Here is a 23,783-nt window from a genome sequence, read left to right as displayed (position 1 = left end):
CACGTAGCGACGTATGGGCTTGTTCGATTGTGAACCATGGCGTGAGGTGTTCTGCTGGCACCCAGGACCGGAACCATTCCTCCAGGAACGTACCCAACGATGACTCTGCAGTGGCCTCGGGAAGACCCTCCAGACGAAGATTATTATGACGAGATCTATTCTCGGCATCTACAGCCCTCCTGTGTAGTTCTGAGGTGCATTTGGTCAGCACTGAAATTTGGGTTTTTAGGGTTGTTATCTCATCTTCTGCCGTGGAGATTCTGGACTCGGCCTCTGTGATTCGGGATACTGCATTGCAGAGGTCTTGCCGGATCAGGGCGACATCCACTCCAACTTCCCCTATTTTTGATTCGACTGCTGATTGGGAGGCCTGAATCGCCTGTAGAATCGCCGCCAGATCGCTGGATGATGTGTGTGGGTTATTCCCACCATTGGTGGTTGGGTCATCCGACCGTGAGCCCACGTTCCCTGTGGTGAACTGGTCCATCCATGTTTGTGCCGTTGTTTGCTTGATCGACTTGTCTTTGCCCATGTTGATGGGTATGGTTTTAGCCTCTCTAGGGTTGCAGTGGACAGTCAATTTCGTTCTGCCCTAATGTAGGGTCTGATGGGTGATCTCTAGGGGTCTGGTTCCCCTTATGGTATATCTTAATTTATGAATCTGTTAGATAGTTCTGGCGGTATTTGGAGGGACATGGTGCTGCAGAGTCTATATCCACTTACTGTTTTGTTGTTGTCCCTTTTTGTGACCCTTACCCTGGCGGCGTTTTGTTAATTCGGTATGGTCCTGAGACTTCTCCCCTGTAGGGCCGGTAAGGATGCCTGGTGTCCGGGGGAGGGCGGTCAGCAATTGAAATAGGGGGGGTGAGAGGGAGGCAATCCTTGTAGTCCCCTACGCGCCACCCCAGGCCGCACCCAGCCGAGGCCCTTTCCCGCTCACGGGCCCGGAAGGTTCAGATTCATCTCTCGGTAACCCATGCTTGTCCCAGCACACGTTTGTGGTTGCTGCTTGTCTGCTTTTACCTCACCTCGAGGCGATGTGTTATTTAGGCCCCGGATTGCACGTGTGTGGTTGCTGCTTGTCTGCTTTTGCCTCACCTCGAGGCGATGTGTTTTTTAGGCCCCGGATTGCAGAGCAAACCCGCCGGTTCGGATTTCGGGCCGATCACTCCCCGGATTGCAGCCGGCTCCTGGCTCCGGGTTCCAAATTCTTTAACTCGCTCACGGGCCAGAAGGTTCAGATTCATCTCTTGGTAACCCACTGCTTGTCCCAGCACACGTTTGTGGTTGCTGCTTGTCTGCTTTTACCTCACCTCGAGGCGATGTGTTATTTAGGCCCCGGATTGCACGTGTGTGGTTGCTGCTTGTCTGCTTTTGCCTCACCTCGGGCCAATGTGTTTTTTAGTCCCCGGATTGCAGCCGGCTCCTGGCTCCGGGTTCCAAATTCTTTCACTCGCTCACGGGCCCGGAAGATTCAGATTTATCTCTTGGTCACCCACTGCTTGTCCCAGCACATGTTTGTGGTTGCTGCTGGTCTGCTTTTACCTCATCTCGAGGTGATGTGTTGTTTAGGCCCCGGATTGCACATTTGTGGTTGCTTCTTATCTGCTTTTACCTCACCTCGAGGTGATGTGTCTTTTAGGCCCCGGATTGCAGAGCAAACCTGCCGGTTCGGCTTTCGGGCCGATCACTCCCCGGAGTGCAGCCGGCTCAGGGTTCCAAATTCTTTCACTCGCCCACGGGCCCGGAAGGTTCAAATTCATCTCTCTGTAACCCACCGCTTGTCCCAGCACAAATTTGTGGTTGCTGCTTGTCTGCTTTTACCTCACCTCCAGGCGATGTGTTATTAAGGCCATGGATTGCACGTGTGTGGTTGCTGCTTGTCTGCTTTTGCCTCACCTCGGGCCAATGTGTTTTTTAGTCCCCGGATTGCAGCCGGCTTCTAGCTCCGGGTTCCAAATTCTTTCACTCGCTCACGGGCCCGGAAGGTTCAGATTCATCCCTTGGTCACCCACCGCTTGTCCCAGCACATGTTTGTGGTTGCTGCTTGTCTGCTTTTACCTCACCTCGAGGCGATGTGTTGTTTAGGCCCCGGATTGCACGTTTGTGGTTGCTGCTTGCCTGCTTTTACCTCACCTTGAGGCAATGTGTTTTTTAGGCCCCGGATTGCAGAGCAAACCCGCCGGTTCGGCTTTCGGGCCGATCACTCCCAGAATTGCAGACAGCTCCTGGCTCAGGGTTCTAAATTCTTTCACTCGCTCACGGCCCGGAAGGTTCAGATTCATCTCTTGGTAACCAACCGCTTGTCCCTGCACACGTTTGTGGTTGCTGCTTGTCTGCTTTTACGTCATCTCGAGGCGATGTGTTGTTTAGGCCCCGGATTGCTGAGCAAACCCGCCGGTTCAGCTTCCGGGCCGATCACTCCCCGGCAGGCCCCACACCTCTGTCCTGCGTCTCGGCCCACAGCAGCCTCATTCCACTCAGGCTGTTTCCCCGGCGGTCTCCGGTCCACTTCTTATTATCGGACCCCGGGCCCGCCACTTCCCACACCCATCGCGGCCCATGGAGCTCCCCTGACCCCTTTCCGGCCCAGGCCAACATGGGGAGGGAGGGGAAAACCAGGGCGGGGGGCCAGGTAATCGCGCAGCCCCCGGTCCAGGTCTACCTCAGTCTCCTCCGCCCCGGCTGAGGCCAGCACCTCTTCCGCCTTGGGGTCCGTGGCCAAGCCTCCATGCCACCCGGGCCGCCGCCTCCGCTCTACCTCAGCGGGCCACACCTCAAGTCCATCTCCCAGCCGCCATCTTGACCTGGTGGAGCCGCGGCAAAACTCCAATCTATCAAATCCTCAGTCTCACGGGCCGAGAGGGCCTGAAACTCGCCACACAGGACAGGGCAGGATAAATGAACTCAGTTGAAGCATTCACGATGCTGATGTGCACGGATAATGATTTTATGAGAGGCGGATGACGGAGGGGTCCTGAACACAACAAAAGTGCGGCTGCCATCTTGACACCTTGGCCACGCCCCCTGGCTCACCAATATTAATGCCGTCCCGTCTGTATAATGATGTGAGTGCAGCTTGCGATATTGTTTTCACTTCATAATGCCAAACCGGTTGGATTTGAAAATCAAAGATACTCGTGGTCGGGGGGACAGCAAATACACAATTAAATACTGAAAACGTGTTTTTAGCTTTCAAGGAGGATTATGGTTTACCTGTGACAACTATAAAAACAGAATTAACAGGGTGAGTGGACAACAAATGTTTGTTAATTTCAAAACGGTATATTTTATTTGTCTAGCATACACATTGTTTATTTTTTTAAATGACACTGCAGAGATTCGAACTCAGGATCTCCTATTTACTAGGCAGGCACTTTAACCAACTAAGCCAAAGCGCCATGCACATGGGTGTTCTCGTGCAGTAATTACAGTGTAAGTCTCAAAGGCACATAGTATTTATACTTTTGCTATTTTGTTTTACCTACTAACAAAAAAGAAGATGGAGACAAATCCTGATAATGGAAAGGATAAAAATATAAAATAGGTCATGAAAAATGCATATCACTATACGTACCTATATGTTATTATTTTGTAATGTTTTCAAATGTGTGAACGCCATACAGGGGTAGATGAAGTGCTCAAAACTTACATTAAACACAACAATATTAGAGTGCAATGATAAAGGTTACCAATCAGTGCTTTAAATGGAAAAATAGAAGTGCAGGTACTCTGTAATAGAGTACGTGCTTGTTTCTGAGAAGTGCCGGTGCTCTCCAAATAAAAGTATAACGTTTTTCTTGAGATATGTCGGTACTCTCCCTCTCAAAATAAAAAAGTGCCGGTACTCAGTACCGGAGAGTACCGGCCCATTTAAAGCACTGTTACCAATTTAAGCAATATAATTAAACTAAGGCTTACATCACCCATGCTCTCCTTCCTACACCTCTCGTGACCTCTGGCCACCCCATCTAAAACTCGACACTCTCCAAATGAAAGTGCCTTTTTGTTGTGCAGCCCGGATTCAAACAGCGCTTCAAAACGTGCACTATGAGAGGCCCATGAAAACATGGCGGAGGCTGGTGTCACAGCAACAGGAGGGGTCCTGTAACCCATCAATGGCTATAAAGTGTTTCTGGTAAAACCATCTGCCACCAGAGCTCACTTGTATACCAGAATAAACAACAGCTCTATATGCTGTATGCATACGTTCATTTTCTAATTAATTTTCTAAAAAAATCCTTGAGTAGAGATGAGGCACTGCTACTTGGCCAGAGCAAAACCGGGATTGGAGCGACAGGTGTCACCCGAGGTGGATAAGACTTAGGGGACATTACAACATTGGCAGTAAAATCCGCTTACCGCCGTGCAGAAGACCGCCAACACACCGCTGCGGCCGGGGAATTCCACCAAACCTAATATGACCCACAGCTCGGAATCCGCCGAAATCTAGACACCCACACAAGTCCGCCACACCAGAGCTCAGTGATAAACTGCCGATAACAGAACCTCCACCATCACGCCAACAGGAATACGCCCACACTATCAAGACCCACGAATCCATGTGGGGGTCTTTCAACCGTGGTATTCCATTGGCGGTACACACCGCCACGCTCAAAATACACACACATTTACAAAACAAAACCACACTGGACAATTCGAAATACACACACCTGATACACATACACACACCACTCCCACACACCAAATACAATATAAAACACACACCCACATCACCCACAAACCCCTACGACAACAATTGCGACTGAAGGCCAGAGAGAGACACCACCATCTACAAACTAGCATCCACAGGCACTCAACACCATCACTCACACAACATCCACACACCTCACACAACACACCTTTAAATATCACCCCACACATCACAACACACACCACCCCACACATCACCCACACCACCCCATGGGACCGCAAAGACTCCCCAGGTTTTCTGAAGAGGAGCTCAGGGTCATGGTGGAGGAAATCATCCGGGTAGAGCCACAGCTATTTGGATCACAGGTGCAGCACACCACCATAGCTAGGAAGATGGAGCTATGGCGCAGAATTGTAGATAGGGTCAACGCAGTGGGACAGCACCCAAGAACACGGGATGATTTCAGGAAGAGGAGGAATGACCTATGGGGGAAGGTGCGTTCCGTAGTCTCAAGACACTAGATAGCGGTTCAGAGGACTGGCGGCGGACCCCCACCTCCTCCCCCAGAAATAACAACATGGGAGAAGCATATTCTTCCCCCTAATTTCCCTTTACTCATAACTATTAATTAATATATAAACATCAGTCTGGTCCCTTTCAAGTTGTTGAAGTTCCAGAACCATCCCCAGCTGCCCTTCCTGAGGCTGAGGTAAATCAGAATACCGTACATCCTGGTCTTCCTGCCAAAAGGTACAACCCATTGGTCCATTACTGGATACAGTTTGCATACCCCATTCAGGGCAAAAACTAACAGGGAAGTTGCTGGCAGGCTAATGCTAATTAGCCGACTTGGGATTCAGACAGACAAAGTCTAAGTATTTAAAAATTACCTTTCCTGTATATTTTTAGAAAATTGAAATTCACTATTGAATTTTAATAAGTATGCACAGCAGTGGTTGAATAATTTATGTAGCTTATTCCAAACTAGAGTTAACAAAAGTAGTATTTTACTTGCTTTTTAGTTTTCTCGTAGTATCAGTTACATCCCTGCCAACATGAGATTCTTAAATGGTCCCCTTTAAATACTAAGCATGCTACCTTGTGGAGTACAAGTCCTGTTTAGGATGACTTGCTCAATATTAGTTGTAAGCAGAACTAGTGGAACTTCACTCCATGGGATTCAACTGAATTATGTAAATACTTTGTGAGATTCTGCTAAGATCCGCCAACAGGCAGAAATATGCAGGTTGTGCTGTTGGTGCTGCAATTTAGCATCAGTAGTGGGAGCAGACCTGAAAAATCTGCTCGAACAGCACCAGTCAGTGATCAAGGGCACTAGGCCATTCGAGGTGATTTTTGCTGCTGCTCAAGTACAAAATCGACTCAAGCAGCAGCAAATGTACTCGAGAGGCAGCCTGCGACTACCCATGCTAGAAAATGGTGAGAGGATGCAAAATCTTACTTGCGCTCACATTTCGGAAGCCTCGCAGGAAAAATTCCACCACAATGTGATTGGCGGATTTTAGACAGAACTCCATCTTACAAAAGTAAAGGGCAGTTGCCAAATCCCATCAATTCCGCACCTGGAATGAAAGATTATGATCACATCTACTCAATATTTTAATGTAGGATTTTTATTTCTCAAAAAAAAGTTATTCTAAAGACCAGGTAAAATTTCCATTACAATGGCATAAGTAGCATAATTATCATAATTCTTGCACTACTCTTGCTATGCAATATTCAAATTATTACCTATTATCCCACATTGCAGAAATATGCATTGTTTGCTGTAAAAAATGTAACTTGAATCCACCACTCATAGTGAAAAATAAGCACAAATGCATGGGAAAATGCAAATGATAGACAATGAGCAGCTGTTTTTCGCTGTGCTTTTGTTGTTTTTGCACAATTACATTAGTTTTACAATTAAATGAATCTGCACTTTGCACCCAGATACAGATCATTTCAAATAAATGCTCAAGTTGCAAGAATTTCACACTCCCCTAGTTATTTTGCCAGGTTTACATTTGAGGTGTGTGGAACTTGTGGAGTTTAACTCTTCAGAAGTCAACGGAGTTACATAAAAAACTTTGTGAGATTCTGCTGAGTTCAGCAAAAGGGTGGAAATTGGCATGTTGTGGTGCTCATGCTGATTTTTAGCATCGGGAGACCATTCCACACTGTAAATCGTTGTGAACAGCACCATGCTCTGTGGGCCATAGGGAGCTGCTATTTAAGTTAACTTTTCTGCTGCTCAAATAGATTTTCTACTCAAGCCTCAGATTTCTTACTGTGAATGGTTGAGACTGCCTGCGACTGTTCGCAGTGAGAAAATCTCGCTGGATGCCCCCCATCACCCATACTAGAGGATGCCAACTCCCATTCGTGCTCGCCAACTTAAATTTGATGAAACGCACATGAGAAAAATCCCGCCACACGGAGGTTGGAGGAATTTGTCAAGAACTCTGCATTGCAAGCGTAACACGGAGCGGCAAAATGTCACCAACTCCACCAGTGGAGCAGAATTTATCTTACTCCTAGTTTACATGTAGGTAAGAAAGTTGCATTAGTCAGGCTACATTTGTAGGTTTAAGGCCATATTTTTCCGTTGTCTGCCCAGTAAATGGCACAGTGGATATTGAAGTCCACAGGTAACACTGTTTTTTTCATGTTACTAGTACTTAGTAACTAATTGTAATTAGTACTTTTCTCCAGATGAGGCCTCCAACACTGGGAACAGACTCCAAAGTTGACCACCCGAGATATTCTCAATAAAATGTTGCCACCATAATTGAACACAATGTTCCAGGGAGGCCTACAGAAATAGCTCAATATGCAAGATGTGGTACTCAAACATTCAAAGAGTTGTAGCAAAATTCTAAGTCAGGCATCAAGAAATGGACACAATATTTCAAATGGGGTGCGAGGCACTTGACACAATCCTGCAGATGAGGGTACCAAGGCAGACAAAATATTTCACAAGCAGCCTCTAGAACTGGATACAAAACTTGAGGTGAAGCGTCCATAACTGAACACAATACCAAAGATGTGGCCTTAAAAACTTGACACAATGCTATGGATGAAGGATTTTTATTTGGACACAACACTACATAATTTTCCAAGCACTCAGAATACTTCAGATGAAGCCACTGAAATTGAATAAACACCCCGGATGCAGCATCCACGAATGAAGACAGTCTCTGGGTTTGGCTCCAAAACTGAAAACAACACTGAAAGTGCACCGGCCAGAACTAAACAACGCTGTAAGTATGGGCTAAAGTAGTAAAACAAATACTACAACTGGACGCAATACTTCAGGCGTGGCTTCAAGAACAAGATGATATCTGCTGCACTGGAAACATGAAAGTGGCGGCCTTTGAGCAAGAAAAACTTCATGGTGTCATTAGGACATGATACAAAATGCCAAAACAACCTTTGATAACTGACAATACTGTAGATAAACAGTCTGCTTCAACAAAGCAGAGACAGCCATCGCACCACACCTACGGAAAGCCATCAACATCTCCTTCGAAACTGCAAGATTCACGGAAATCTGAAAACACGCCGAAATCAATGCCCTTCTCAGGAAACCAAAGGCGGACCCCAAGGACCTGAAAAACTTCCGGCCCATCTCTCTGCTCCCTTTCCCGGCAAAGGTAATCGAGAAAATCATCAACACTCAGCTCACTCAGTACCTCGAAGACAACAACATCCTCGACCCCTCCCAGTCCGGCTTCAGACACAACCACAGCACCGAAACCGCCCTCCTCGCCGCCACAGACAACATCAGAAGCCACCTTGACAATGGAGAAACATCAGCCCTCGTCCTCCTAGACCTATCAGCCGCCTTTGACACTGCCTGTCACCACACCCTAAAATCCTGCCTCCACGCAGCAGGAATCCAGAACCAAGCCCTCGAATGGACCGCATCCTTCCTCGCCGGCAGAACCCAAAGAGTCCGCCTCCCCCTGTACCAATCCAAAGCCTTCAACATCATCTGCGGCATACCCCAGGGCTCATCCCTCAACCCGACGCTGTTCAACATCTACATGGCCCCTCTCGCACAAGAGGCCCGCCAGCACAAACTCAACATCATCTCCTACGCCGACGACACCCAACTCATCCTCTCCCTCACCAAGGACCCACACACTGCCAAAACCAACCTCCACGAGGGACTAAAAGCCATCGCCGACTGGATGAGAGACAGCCGGCTAAAACTGAACTCGGACAAAACAGAGGTCCTCATCCTTGGGCGCACCCCTTCTGCCTAGGACAACTCATAGTGGCCGTCCACGCTGGGTCCCCCACCGACACCCACGACAGCGCACAAAACCTCGGCTTCACCCTTGACTCCTCACTCTCCATGTCAAAGCAGGTCAGTGCCATCTCCTCCTCCTGCTACAACACCCTCTGCATGCTTCGCAGAGTTTACAAATGGATCCCAACAGAAACAAGAAAAACAGTAACCCAGGCCCTCGTCAGCAGCAGAATTGACTACGGCAACGCCCTCTACACCGGTATCTCATCCAAACTCCTCCAACACCTCCAACGCATCCAAAACGCCTCCACCCGACTCATCCTCAACATCCTTCTCCACTGCCACATCACCCCCCACCTAAGAGACCTTCACTGGCTCCCTGTCAACAAGAGGATCACCTTCAAGCTCCTCACCCACGCACACAAGGCACTCCACATCACCGGACCATCATACCTGAACAACAGACTCAACTTCTACACCCCCACCCGACATCTCCGCTCCGCTAACCTCACCCTCACCTCCATCCCCCGCATCCGATGCAAATCCTCCGGTGGCAGATCATTCTTGTACCTTGCCGTCAAGACCTGGAACACCCTCCCGCCGGATCTAAGACATACCCAGGACCTTCTTTCCTTCAGAAAACTCCTCAAGACTTGGCTCTTCGAGCAGTAGCAGCAACCTCCCCCCCACACCCCCTCCCCCCAGTGCTTGAAACCGTCACGGGTATGTAGCGCACTTTAAAAATTGATTGATTGATTGATAAACCCTTCATTAGTGGACACAATACACCATAGGCTGCCACCAGATCTGGATAAATTATCCCAGACGTAGGGGGTCATTACAACATTGGCGGTAAAAGGCGCTTACTGCCGTGCAGAAGACCGCCAATACACCACCGCGGCGGCGGTATTCCGCCACAGCTATTATGACACACATCTCGGAATCCGCCGAAATTCAGACACCCACACAACACCGCCACACCAAAGGTCAGTGATAAACTGGTGGAAACAAATCCTCCACCTCCACGCCAACAGAAACACGCCCATGCTATTACGACCCACGAATCCACGCAGCGGTCTTTCAACCGCGGTATTCCATTGGCGGTACACACCGCCGAACTCAAAATACACACACATCTCCAAAACACCGCCACATTGGACAATTCAAAATACACACACCTGATACTCGTACACACACCACTCCCACACACCCAATACTATATAAACCATACACCCACATCACCCACAAACCCCTACGACCAAAAAACACGAACGAAGGCCGGAGAGAGAGCACAGAATAGACAACCCCATCACACAGAGGCACACCACACCATCACCCACACAACATCCACGCACAAAACACCACACAGCACTACACTCATCACACTCATCACCACATACACCACCCCACACATCACACACACCACCCCATGTCACGCCAAAGACACCCCCGCTTCTCCGAGGAGGAGCTCAGGGTCATGGTGGAGGAAATAATCCGGGTAGAGCCACAGCTATTTGGCTCACAGGTACAGCACACATCAATAGCCAGGAAGATGGAGTTATGGCGCAGAATAGTGGACAGGGTGAATGCCGTGGGACAGCACCCAAGAAATAGAGAGGACATCAGGAAGAGGTGGAACGACCTACGGGGGAAGGTGCGTTCAACGGTCTCAAGGCACAATATTCGGTGCAGCGGCCTGGCGGTGGACCCCCACCTCCTTCCCCACAACTAACAACATGGAAGAAGCAAGTCTTGACCATCATGCATCCTGAGGGCCTCGGAGGAGTCGGTGGAGGAATGGACACTGGTAAGTCAAATCTTAACTATCATATCCCCCACCCTACGTGCATGCTATCACACACCCCCACCCTCATACCCTCCCCTTTCACTCAAAATCCTCAATAATGTACCCATAACACAAACCAATCATCCCAACACCAAGCCCTGCATGACACAACTAAGCATGGGCACCTCTCACTAAAGCATGCCCACTGCACATACCCAGAACACCCCCCAACCATCATCACACAAACCCACACACAGGAATGCTTGCACTGGGGTACACAAACATGCACCCATTGCACACCATTACACACACACATGCAATAATCATGCTCTTATGCCCCTGCAGGAACCCGAAGGACCATCACCACACCAGAGGGTCCAGACAACACCACTCCACCCCCAGAAGAGACCCACAGTGACGAGAGCAGCTCTGCCCTACTGGATCCTGATGACCAGCCCGGACCATCGTGGGCCTCGGGACAGTCGGTTCCCCTTGCACAGGCACAGCCCAACACTGACCTTCCATCCTCTGGTAACACCAGCACAGCACCCACTCAGCTGGCCCAAACCTCCCTTCCCAGGACAGGTCAATCAGCGGTGTGTCCACCACTACAGGGAACCCAGGGTAACCCACCACCCCAACAACAACAGGGAGCTGGGGGCAGTGGTAGTGGGCACACGGTCCAGGGGATGGAGGCACAGGAACACAGGGGAACTGGGAGGGCTGCTGTGCAACAGGGGGCGGACAGGCCAAGGGAACCCACTCTCCACGAGGCCCTATCCTCCATCATGGGAGCATACCACCACTCCCAGGAGACGATGGCGACGGTCCTAGACAAGTTGCAGGAGACACTGCGCCTGCAGGAGGAACAGTATTTGGGGTACAGGGAGGAGCTCAGGACCATCAGCTCCGCCCTGGGCACCATCGTAGGGGTGCTGAAGGACATACAGCACACCATGAGGGACACCGTGGCACTCCAAGGGGCCCCTGACACTAGCCAGGACGATGAACTGCCCACCACCTCCGCCAGCGCTAGTGGACAGGATGCCCCGCCACAGGACCACCACACCAGCACCCCACCCCCTGCAGACGGACAACCACCACGCAAGCGGTCCCTGAGATCCAGGAACAGGACAGAGCAAGATGGCAAGACCCCCGCCAGGAAATGAGACCACCCTGTTTGTCCTCCCACTGTACCACCTTGTTCCCCTGTCCATACTTGAGCTGGCCCAGCTCCACTTCCTATGCCCAGATGGGCAGTGCACCTGTGAGACTAATAGACTGGACTCTGCCATGGACATTCCTCCACCATCACCCATCCTCATTTAACAAACCCTTCACATTTCTGAGCACTTCAATAAACACCATCGAAACACAAAACAATCTGGAGTCAGTCTGTGATTTAGTAAATATGTATTATCAATGACAGTGTCATAATGGGTTTCCCATTGTAAGGCTAACATACCTATGTCACACATCACAAGTCCTTGAAGGATGCAAGCAGATGACACATTGGTAACCACACCTGTGAAACCGTAATGGAAGGGTACAACTCAGTTACCAAATAGTGAGTGAATTCGAGAAACAGGATAGAGGTAGACGTGTGAAAGTTAATGTAATGTTAAACATGAAAATGTTCTCACCTGTGTGTCACTGGAAATATTGCTGTATGACTGACTCCCTGTTGTTGTTGTCGTCTTCGTCCTCAGCATCCTCCTCATCACTGTCCACAGGCTCCACAGACTCCACAGCTGCTACAACACCGTCATCTGGATCATCCTTCTGCAGAAAAGGCACCTGGCGTTGCAAAGCCAAATTATGGAGCTTGGAGCAGGCGATGATGATCTCGCACACCTTCTTCGGTGAGTAGAATAGGGATCCACCTATCATATGGAGGCACCTGAACCTGGCCTTCAGGAGGCCGAAGGTGCGTTCGATCACCCTCCTAATCCGTCCATGGGCCTCATTGTAGCGTTCCTCTGCCCTGGTCCTGGGATTCCTCACTGGGGTCAATAGCCAGGAAAGGTTGGGGTAACCAGAGTCCCCCAATAGCCATACACAGTGCCTCTGGAGTTGAGCCATCATATCAGGGATGATGCTATTCCGCAGGATGTAGGCGTCATGCACTGAGCCAGGGAACATAGCATTTACCTGCAAGATGTACTGGTCTGCCAAACAGACCATCTGGACATTCATGGAATGATAACTCTTCCTGTTCCTGTACACCTGTTCACTCCTGTGGGGGGGCACCAGAGCTACATGGGTCCCATCAATGGCACCTATGACGTTGGGGATATGTCCAAGGGAATAGAAGTCACCTTTCACTGTAGGCAAATCTGCCACCTCAGGGAAAATGATGTAACTCCTTACGTGTTTCAGCAGGGCAGCCAACACTCTGGACAAGACGTTGGAAAACATAGGCTGGGACATCCCTGATTCCATGGCCACTATTGTCTGAAAAGACCCACTTGCAAGGAAATGGAGCACTGATAGCACCTGCACGTCAGGGGGGGATTCCAGTCGGATGGCGGATTGGTGACATCAGGTCTGGCTCCAACTGGGTACATAGTTCCTGGATAGTGGCACGGTCAAACCGGTAGGTGACGATGACATGTCTCTCTTCCATTGTCAACAGGTCCACCAGCGGTCGGTACACCGGAGGATTCCGCCATCTTCTCACATGTCCCAGCTGACGGTGGGACAACAGCGAAGAATCAGTCATTATTCCTCCAGGTATGTACCCACAGTTACACAGAAGACTACACCACTCACAAAACCCTTCCTGTATGTGTGTTGAGTGTAGGCCTAGCTATGTGTGACGCAGAGGTAAATTAAGCCATGTGGGCCCCTGAAATGGCGGCTGCCTGACCTCTAAACTGCGACAATGGGTTCGTGGGGTAACTGCGCTGGCGTTGTACACCGTCGCGGTAGGCGGTCGTAGACCGCGGCGCAATGCTGCATTGGTTAACATTGGACCCTATGGGTCCCAGGAGCCAATGAACAGGTGCACCGGCTGTGATGATGCGCCCCCCGTGGACGTCACCGCCGCGGACGTCACACCCATTTTCTATCTGTTCAATCACTAGATACCTGACCTTCGACAGGAGAGGACCTACACTGCAAGTGCTGCTGTGACCTCGGTCTGGAAGCGACGATGGCTGCTGCGTCTGGGGAAAGGGCCCCTGCCTTCACTGCACAGGAGTTGGAGAAACTGGTAGACGGGGTCCTCCAGACCAACAGGTTAGTACACAGGGAGCACGTTGTATGGGCCAGGCCTGGGTGGAGAGGGCTGGTTGGAAGAGGGAAGGGGGCAGAGTTCATAGAACATTAATGCATGGGAATGAATGGGCCACATGGCCAGAGTAGGGAGGGGGCCACTCACAACGACTGTGCAGTTGGTAATGACTGTTCCTCTTTCCTTGTGCATGTCATGTAGGTCAGCGCCCACCAGAAGAGGGACATTTGGCATGCCATCGCCAAGGAGGTCCAGACCCTGGGGGCCCACCAGAGACGGGGCACCCACTGCCGTAAGAGATGGGAGGACATTCGCCGCTGCAGCAAGAAGACAGCGGAGGCTCAGCTGGGGATGGCTTCCCAGCGTGGGAGGGGTGCCCGTCGCACCATGACCCCCCTGATGTTCCAGATCCTGGCGGTGGCCTACCCGGAGTTGGATGGGCGTTTGAGGGCATCACAGCAGACACAAGGGGGTGAGTACACTCTCATTCTGCGGACTTTGCGTGCAGTGGAGGTGTCTGGGTGGGGAGGTGGGCTGTGGGTGTCCCTAGGCCAGGGCGAGTTCGGTAGGCAAGGCCCCTCCGTAATGTAGGCCATGTGGCACTCTACCCCACCTCAGCAGAGTGGCAAGTCGAGGTATAGTTGCCCCTGTGGCATCCATGTGCACAGATGTCCGCCATGTAGGCCATATCCCAGAAATTGCATGTGCAGAGTGCAGGAGCACGGCGTAATGCAGGAGGCTGCTGTGTCTGTCTTGTCTGCCAACGGTAGCGGTATGCCATGCACTAAAACTCTCTTTATTCTGTCTCCCCCCATTTTTGTGCTCTCCCTGTCCTTTTGTACATCAGCATCATCAGGCGGAGGTACAGTGGCACCGGAGCACGAGGGAGCTGCATCCCACATGGCCATGGAGGGCCACACCACGGACTCTGAATGCACCAGTGGGAGGGAGGGCGAGGGGAGCTTCACGTCGGCCACCGGATCACCAAGCAGCGAAACGGACTCGTTCGCCGATGGGGGCTCCCTTGTGGTCGCGGCACCATCTGTGCCCCCCACCTCTACAGGTACAGCCGCCACCTCCCCTACCAGCCCTGCCCTCCCAGCAGCCCCTCAGCGTTCGCCCCGTGCCCGCTCACCCAGGAGGGTGGGCATCACCTTCGCCCCAGGCACCTCAGGCCCTGCCCCAGTCACCCCTGCTGCCCTCAGTGAGGAGGCCATTGGCCTCCTCAGGTCACTCACTGTTGGGCAGTCTACCATTGTGAATGCCATCACGGGTGTAGAACGAGAGTTGCAACACGGTAATGCATTCCTGGAGGGCATTCATTCTGGTCAGGCTGTCCTTCAGCTAACCCTGCAATCTCTGGCCTCAGCACTGATGGCAGCCATTTTCCCTGTGTCTAGCCTCCCCCCTCCAACTTCCTCCACCCAGACCCAATCTCCTGTACCCCAGCCCACCTACAGACCAGCATGCACACAGGTCAGCACACACAAGTAGCTCAAGCAAACATAGGCACCACACACACCACAGGCACTCACGCAAGCCTCACCCACGTACAGACACAGCAACATCCACTGCCTCCACTGTGTCCCCCTCCTCCTCTTCTCCCTCCTCCCTCCCAGTCTCGTCTATACACACACCTGCATGCACCACATCTACAGGCACCATGAATCGCACAAGGACACCCAGCGCCACAAGCCGCTCACCTGCACTCACCACATCCACTGCCTTTTACACGTCCCCTGTGTCCTCTCCCAGTGTGTCTGTGACGCCCCCTCCCAAAGTACACAAACGCCGGCAATCACTCACCCAACATCCATCCACCTCACGACAGCCTCCAGTACCTGCACCTGCACCCAAAACAGCTAAAGTGACACCTCAGACAACCACCTCCTCTTCCTCCACTCCCAGACCCCCTCCAGCTACCCATCCCAGTGTTCGTCAGAAACTGTCCCTCTGTAAAGTTGACCTTTTTGCCCCCACCCCCCCTCCAATTCATCAGTCCCATCGTAGCGCCTCAGCCAAAAAGCCTCCAATACCAGTGGTGCGTGTTCACGGCTTGTGGAGTGCACCGGCCACCAGGGCAGGCAGTGTGCCCCGGAGCCAAGGCACTGGCAGCCCACCCCCTGTAAAGGCTCTAAAATTGGAGAGTGGACGACGGGACTGTGTGAAGACTCCTGGAGGGAAAACAACTCACATGGGTTCCAAGGGGATTGGAGAGTCAGCTGTGACTCCACCAAAGGTGGGGAAGGGCCAGAGGAAGTCTGCCCAGTCTGTTGTGAGTGTCACGGCGGAGAAGTGCACCATCATTTCCGGCGGTCGAGACACAACCGCCAGCACCGTCGTCACTGGTCCAGAGACCACCGCCGGAGTCATTGCCCAGGAGGGCCCAAGTATCGTCACTCGTCAGGAGACCACCGCCGGAGTCACAGCCCAGGAGGGCCCAAGTATCGTCACTGGTCAGGAGACCACCGCCGGAGTCACAGCCCAGGAGGGCCCAAGTATCGTCACTGGTCAGGAGACCACCGCCGGAGTCACAGCCCAGGAGGGCCCAAGTATCGTCACTGGTCAAGAGACCACCGCCGGAGTCACAGCCCAGGAGGGCCCAAGTATCGTCACTGGTCCGGAGACCACCGCCGGAGTCACAGCCCAGGAGGGCCCAAGTATCGTCACTGGTCAGGAGACCGCCGCCGGAGTCTCAGCCCAGGAGGGCACAAGTATCGTCACTGGTCAGGAGACCGCCGCCGGAGTCTCAGCCCAGGAGGGCCCAAGTATCGTCACTGGTCAGGAGACCGCCGCCGGAGTCACAGCCCAGGAGGGCCCAAGTATCGTCACTGGTCAGGAGAGCGCAGCCGGAGTCACAGCCCAGGAGGGAACAAGTATCGTCACTGGTCAGGAGACCACGGCCGGAGTCACAGCCCAGGAGGGCCCAAGTATCGTCACTGGTCAGGAGACCACGGCCGGAGTCACAGCCCAGGAGTGCCCAAGTATCGTCACTGGTCCGGAGACCACTGCCGGAGTCACAGCCCAGGAGGGCTCAAGTATTGTCACTGGTCAGGAGACCGCCGCCGGAGTCACAGCCCAGGAGGGCCCAAGTATCATCACTGCTCAGGAGACTGCCACCGGAGTCACAGCCCAGGAGGGCCCAAGTATCGTCACTGCTCAGGAGACCACCGCCACAGCTGGAGTCAGTGCCCTGGAGGGCCCCGGCTTCCACAGCCCTGCTGGGCAATGATGGAACGTCATGCCACACACCAATGCCCAGTGTAGAGAACGTCATGCCACACACCAATGCCCAGTGTACGGAACGTCATGCCACACACCAATGTCCGTATCAGAACCGCCATGTCAAAGCACCGCTGAACAGGGCAAAGACCGCCATGGCAAAGCACTGCTGAACAGTCCAGAACTGCCATGTCAAAGCACCGCTGAACAGGGCAAAGACCGCCATGGCAAAGCACTGCTGAACAGTCCAGAACCGCCATGGCTAAACATCGCTGAACAGGGCAAAGACTGCCATGGCAAAGCACCGCTGAACAGTCCAGAACCGCCATGTCAAAGCACCGCTGAACAAGGCAAAGACCGCCATGGCAAAGCACCGCTGAACAGTCCAGAACTGCCATGGCTAAACACCGCTGAACAGGGCAAAGACCGCCATGGCAAAGCACCGCTGAACAGGGCAAAGACCGCCATGGCAAAGCACCGCTGAACAGGGCAAAGACCGCCATGGCACAGCACTGCTGAACAGTCCAGAACCGCCATGTCAAAGCACTGCTAAACAGTCCAGAACTGCCATGTCAAAGCACCGCTGAACAGGGCAAAGACCGCCATGTCAAAGCACCACTGAACAGGGCAAAGACCGCCATGGCAAAGCACCACTGAACAGGGCAAAGACCGCCATGGCAAAGCACCACTGAACAGGGCAAAGACCGCCATGGCAAAGCACCGCTGAACAGGGCAAGCACCGGGTAGGAATGAATGGACCGCCACATCAGGCATCCTTATCCCATGTGCAGCTGGGACAGTGACAGGACAGGAACTTTCACAGGAAGATTTATCGAGTCTGGGCACCAGTCCCCCCCAGTACCAGTGGAGACCTGCATCTACTTGAGAGACTGTGGCTTTGCAATCCCCAGGATGGCACAGTGGGCAACCCACCCACTGTAGAGACTTGAGAGACTGTGGCTTTGCACTCCCCAGGATACATCAATGGCCATGGAGCCCCGTCGTGGATCTGGCTTTGCAGTCATCCGGCTGAGGTGCCCCCCCTTCCCTTCCCCCTGAGGTGCCTGCAGTATTTCGATCTGATGCCCCGGCAGTGTTCTCTCCAATTGTGGTCTGGTATCCTTTGTGTGCCTCGCCCATGCATTTTTGGACTGTTGGTGCCCGGACATTGTTATGTACATATCTGCACTACTTCTCGTATTGTATATAATTATGACTGATTTTCATATATATATCTGTATATTTTTGTATGACATGTATATTGCCACATTACAATGTTTGACCAAATTTCGCTTTGTCTTTTCATTCTTCCGGGGGGATTGTGGGTTGTTACTGTGATTTTTGTGAATGCATTGGTGTTTATGTTGTAATATGCGAGGGTAGGGGTGGGGGTGTTTGGTGGGTGTCCCCCTAACTTTTGCCTCCCCCATGTCGTAGGTGCAGTACTCACTGTTGTCTTCGGCGCCTACGTAGCTGTTGGTCGTAGAGGAGCAGAAACACAAGGGCAGGGAGTATTTGGAGTTCCGGGTCCATGGAGTCCTCGTGGGATGTGTTCAGGTGAGCATTTTCCCATTGCCAAAGCTGTTTCCGCCGTGTTTTTAACCACGGTGAATCCGCCCCGGAAAAGGTGGCGGATTGGCGGGTTGTGATACTATGGGCGGTACATTGTCTTCCGCCTGTCTGTTGGCAGTGATCGCCGCGCTGCTTGTCTGTACCGCCGTGGTGGGCGGTGTGTTAAAGTGGCTGTCTTTGTTGGCGGTTTCCACCAGGGTCATAATTCCATTTTTTTGGCTGCCTGCCTGTTTGCGGTATTACCGCAGCTTTAAGACCGTCCGCCAGGGTTGTAATGACCACCGTAGTCTTTAAAAGTAGCATCAATGCTCCTGGAGAGGTTTTGAAAACTTTACCAAAACAACAGATGGAACTTTGAATACTTGGCTCAATACCCTAAGAGGCAGAACTAGACACAACACTTCAGAAGTGGCTCCTGGTTTGGAAATAATAGGATAGATTGGTCTCTAAAGTGGAAATCAAATGACCAGGGGAGGCAGCGAGGGATAGACAGTTTATTCCAAAGGAGCCCTTTAGAAATGTACCCGGCACTCCAGACAGGGCCTTACTTGTGCTGTGCACCCTGTCCAGTTGTAAAAATGCTTGTTTTCTGTTGGTTTTATTACTGCTCCTTCTGCACCCCACCATCCCTTTTGGCCTATCCACAGTCTTTTCAGATAAGGGAAATGTATTGTCTCTGGGAATGAGATACGTATGGAATGTCCCCGCATTCCATGCTGGAACAGGTGGTTGAGGAATGAGAAAACAAGGCGCAGTGTGAGAGGGTTGAAGCAATGGTGTAACAAAGGTCACAGCGATGCGGCGGGGGGGGGGGGGGGGGAAGCAAGCTCTAGGGCCCCCCTCAGAAGAGGACCCTCGTCTGAGAACTCCTGAGTGAGTCTGAAAGGGAGCCCCCTTCATGAACTTTGCAGCGTCCCCCCTCAATTTTTGTTCCGTAACTGGGTTGGAGTGCTGGGCAGTTGCTTCCTCTTCATATCGTACTGAACTTGATTAAAGATAAAATATAGTGCACCTCTTCTGGTCATCTTTTCTTGAGGAAGCTTGCAATGCGGCTGCCTGTGCTGCAATTATCTGGTTCTGGAGCTTAATTTGAGCTAGTGGTTGGCTCTTGGGCGTACCGGCACTCATTTTCGGGAACCAGAACTTATGTTTCTGCAGCAGACGTTCACCAAGAGCAAGACAGGGTCAAACACGCAAAGCAGTAAGACGGGTGAAGATCTAAACAGGAAAAACAGGGAGAAAGGAAGAACATGCAAGAGTTAGATACATAGGCAGGGAGTGTCTGGTAGTGCATAGACGAGCCACGATGTCGAGTCAGAATTATGCACTCTTGGTATTTGGCTCACCAATATTAATGCCGTCCCGACTGTACAATGATGTGGGTGCAGCTTGGGATATTGATTTCACTTCACAATGCCAAACAGGTTGGATTCGAAAATCAAAGAAAATCGTGGTCGGGGGGGGGAAGAGACAGCAGATGCTCAATTAAATACCAAAACGCGTTTTTAGCTTTCAAGGAGGATTATGGTTTACCTGTGACAACTTTAAAAACAATATTAACAGGGTAAGCGGACAACACATTTCAAAACAGTATGTTTTATTGGTCTAGAATAAACATTTTTTTGTTTTTGTTTTTTTAAAGGCACTGCTGAGATTCGAACTCAGGCTCTCCTGTTTACTAGACAGGCGCTTTAACCAACTAAGCCACAGCGCCCTGCGAATTAATGTTTTTGTACAGTAATTAGGGTGTAAGTCTCAAAGGTACATAATATTCCTACTTTTGCTATTTTGTTTTACCTTCTAGCAAAAAAGAAGACGGAGAAGAAATCCTGATAGTGGAATGGAAAAAAAATACAAAATAGGTCATAAAAAATGCTTATCACTCACTATACATACCTATATGTTCTTATTTTCAAATGTTTGAACGCCATACAGGGGTAGACGAAGTGCTCAAAACTTACATTAAACACAACAATATTAGAGTGCAATGATAAAGGTTACCAATGTAAGCAATATAATTAAACTAAGGCTTACATAACCCATGCGCTCCTTCCTACACCTCTCGTGACCTGTGGCCACCCCATCTAAAACTCGACACTCTCCGAGTGAAAGTGCCTAGGGTCATGCAGCCCGGATTCAAACAGCGCTTCAAAACGTGCACTATGAGAGGCCCATGAAAACATGGCGGAGGCTGGAGTCACAGCAACAGGAGGGTCCTGTGACCCATCAATGGCTATAAAGAGTTTCTGGTAAAACCGTCTGCCACCAGAGCTCACTTGTATACCAGAATAAACAGCAGCCCTATATGCCGTTACTTTAAGCGGTTAAGTTGCATGCGTTAATTTTCTAATAAAATGACCTACAAAGACAAAAAGTTAAAAAAACGGGCCCGATGTCTAATGTAATTAGCTACTAACCTGCTGTGTAGTGTGGGTTACTCAGGTTACTCACATCACGAGAGTGTCTTCCTATGGTTGTGAGTCAAGCATTTGTACATCATCATATTTCACTCGCTAACACATTGAGGCGCTGGAACAATCCTGAGCTGAAGCACACCGTGCACATACCAGGAGCCGATCATAATAAAGCACATACATTGTACAATGAATGGCACTGAAGGCGCTTCACCATAAGAACCGCAGGATGAGCAACTCCAGGGAAAGATGGACTGAAGACTAGAATCGTTCCACACCCCGCCTGCCCTTTTATGCCCCAGAAAAAGACTGACCTCTGCTCGGCAGCACTGCGCATGCTCAGTGTGCTGCACATTCTCCGCACACCCGAGCTCCTTCCATACCGCCGCTGTCACACATTAGGCTCTGAGTCCCTAACCCTTTACTTCCTGCACCATGTTTCTGCAGCCCCTCCCCTCCCCTCCCCTCCCCTCCCCAGACCTTGGTCACTTGCTGGACTTGTTTCTATGATGCCCTTCAGTACACCGTTTATACTTTCCAAACCGGAAGGTGTTCCCTTTAACCCACAATTCTCTTCTCTGCCCCATCACAAAACATCTGAATTGTGTTGCAGGAGGTGTGTGTGGCGCACCTAATCCGCTACAGCAGAGAAGAAGTTTGTTAGTGATATTATGTGTAGTCGTGGCCGAGTGGTTAAGGCGATGGACTAGAAATCCATTGGGGTCTCCCCGCGCAGGTTCAAATCCTGCCGACTACGGTTTATTTTACATAAATGTTCTCATCCTTCACTTTTTCATTATTAATGAGATCCAGTATCCCACAGTACTCACGCCTAAAACGAGTCTCCGAAATGTACGTGTGCCACGGATTATACGGTACCTGGGTTACCTTCTGACCCACATATATCACTACACATGACCAGGGGCATTGACAGCGTTGAGCACAACAGGTGCAGCCTAAAATATATTCCTTTTATATTCAACATGAGTGTCGCTGGTACAAAAGTGACATGGTTCGAGGGCCCCATTGCTTGGATTAAGGGCTGGTTCCGTGTTTTGGACTTCTTTATGGGATTTTCCAGGACTATGCGAGATTGACCTTTCTCCAGTTGTAGTTTATCATGTAAATGTGTTGGGAGGCCAATATCAGGCACAATGGAATTATGTGTTTCGGAGGCAGCAGCATTTTCCGCATAATTGCGGAATTACATCTCACATCACTTATCTATCATCTGATGCATTACTGCACAAATACAAACAAAAAAAAGTCTAGCTCCAAAGGATCAAACATAATTTGAAAATTCTTTGGAAAGGTTAACTGCACTCCATTCCATAAATATGGTGCCAGGCTGGTGCACAGAAATGGTGCAAGCCGGTGCTAAACTTTTTGGTGCAAAACTGAGTTAGTGCAGTTTTACAGCATAAAGTATAAATAAGGGCCAATATTTTGTAAGTTTGTGCCACTTTTTCGTCAAAAAATTACGTTAATGCGGCGCAAAAAAAGTATAAATCAGGGCCTTGGTGCTAGACGGGTCTAGCACCAAAGTATAAATATGGAGTTAGTTTTGCACCGAATTAGAGTAAAAAGAATTACGCTAATTTGGTGCAAACAGAGTATAAATATGCCGCAGAGTATAACTATGCCCAGAAATATGGCGTTAAGGCCATAGATTCATTTTTTGCACGGGAACGCCTACCTTGCATCTCATTAAGGCAAGGTAGGTCTCCACTTCCAAAAAATGACTTTATCTTCATAAATTTGGCGCTAGACGGGTCTAGCACCAAAGTATAAATATGGAGTTAGTTTTGCACCAAATTAGAGTTAAAACAATGACGCTAATTCGGTGCAAACAGAGTATAAATATGCCCCTGGGTGTGCTCATAAATGTGAAATGTCTACATTTGAGCGCAAATGCCATGTATGGTCCAACATAAACTTGCCGTTATCTAGTTGTGTTTTTTTTAAGGAAAGACAAAAAAAACTGAACATTCTGAAAACATGAGCTGAGGCAAAAAGAAAAATGATTGCGCCACAACAAACATAAATGCCCAGAAGAGAACAAAACTTAAAATGCCAACATCTAAGCGCGAATGCTGTGTGTGTGTTTAAAAATAACTGTAATGCCTATCTTGTTTGCAATATTACTTTTCCACAGTTTCCCTTTGTAAGTATCCTAATTACAGGCCCATATGAGAATCCAAACTAAAACCTAGACACACAGCCTTTGATTCTTGTGCCTCGTCACAGCAGGATTATCTCCACACTGTAGCACCGACAAAACATGGAGAAGTGTGAACGATTTACATCCAAGTGAAATAGAAAGAGACAAAATAAAGCTTCCTGCCCCACAATGAGTGACTGAAACCTCCTGCTTCTGCCCTGAACCCAAATGTATTTACAATTGGTATCCCTGTCTGAATATTTAACTTCCCTACATACTATTCAAATATGGTGCACAACAGCAACCATACTCACTAAACTATGTAAATACATTTCCTCTCCAAGGAGCATTCATTCAGTGAAATTGATTAAACTGTACACACACTTCCCAATACTCATAAAGTTTTTGTAAAACCAATAACCAGAGCAGCTCCCTTCTAACCTAGTAGCAGACAGCAAAGCTCATTGTGAGCCCCGGCCGA

General features: G+C 50.2%; 2 non-coding genes across 2 annotated transcripts; one reads left to right on the top strand and one right to left on the bottom strand.

Moving 5' to 3' along the window:
• Window positions 1–20,367: 20,367 nt before the first annotated feature.
• TRNAT-AGU (transfer RNA threonine (anticodon AGU)) lies at window positions 20,368–20,441 on the bottom strand. Its single transcript has one exon. It is a non-coding gene; the product is annotated as a tRNA-Thr (tRNA).
• A 1,375-nt stretch (window positions 20,442–21,816) lies between these two features.
• Window positions 21,817–21,898, top strand: TRNAS-AGA (transfer RNA serine (anticodon AGA)). The gene has a single exon. It is a non-coding gene; the product is annotated as a tRNA-Ser (tRNA).
• The last annotated feature ends 1,885 nt before the right edge of the window (window positions 21,899–23,783 follow it).

The sequence above is a fragment of the Pleurodeles waltl genome, chromosome 12 (genome assembly GCF_031143425.1).
Source record: "Pleurodeles waltl isolate 20211129_DDA chromosome 12, aPleWal1.hap1.20221129, whole genome shotgun sequence".
Classification (NCBI taxonomy): Eukaryota; Metazoa; Chordata; class Amphibia; order Caudata; family Salamandridae; genus Pleurodeles; species Pleurodeles waltl.
The sequence above is the reverse complement of the archived record's forward strand: the minus strand, read 5'-3'. Positions and strand labels throughout refer to the sequence as shown.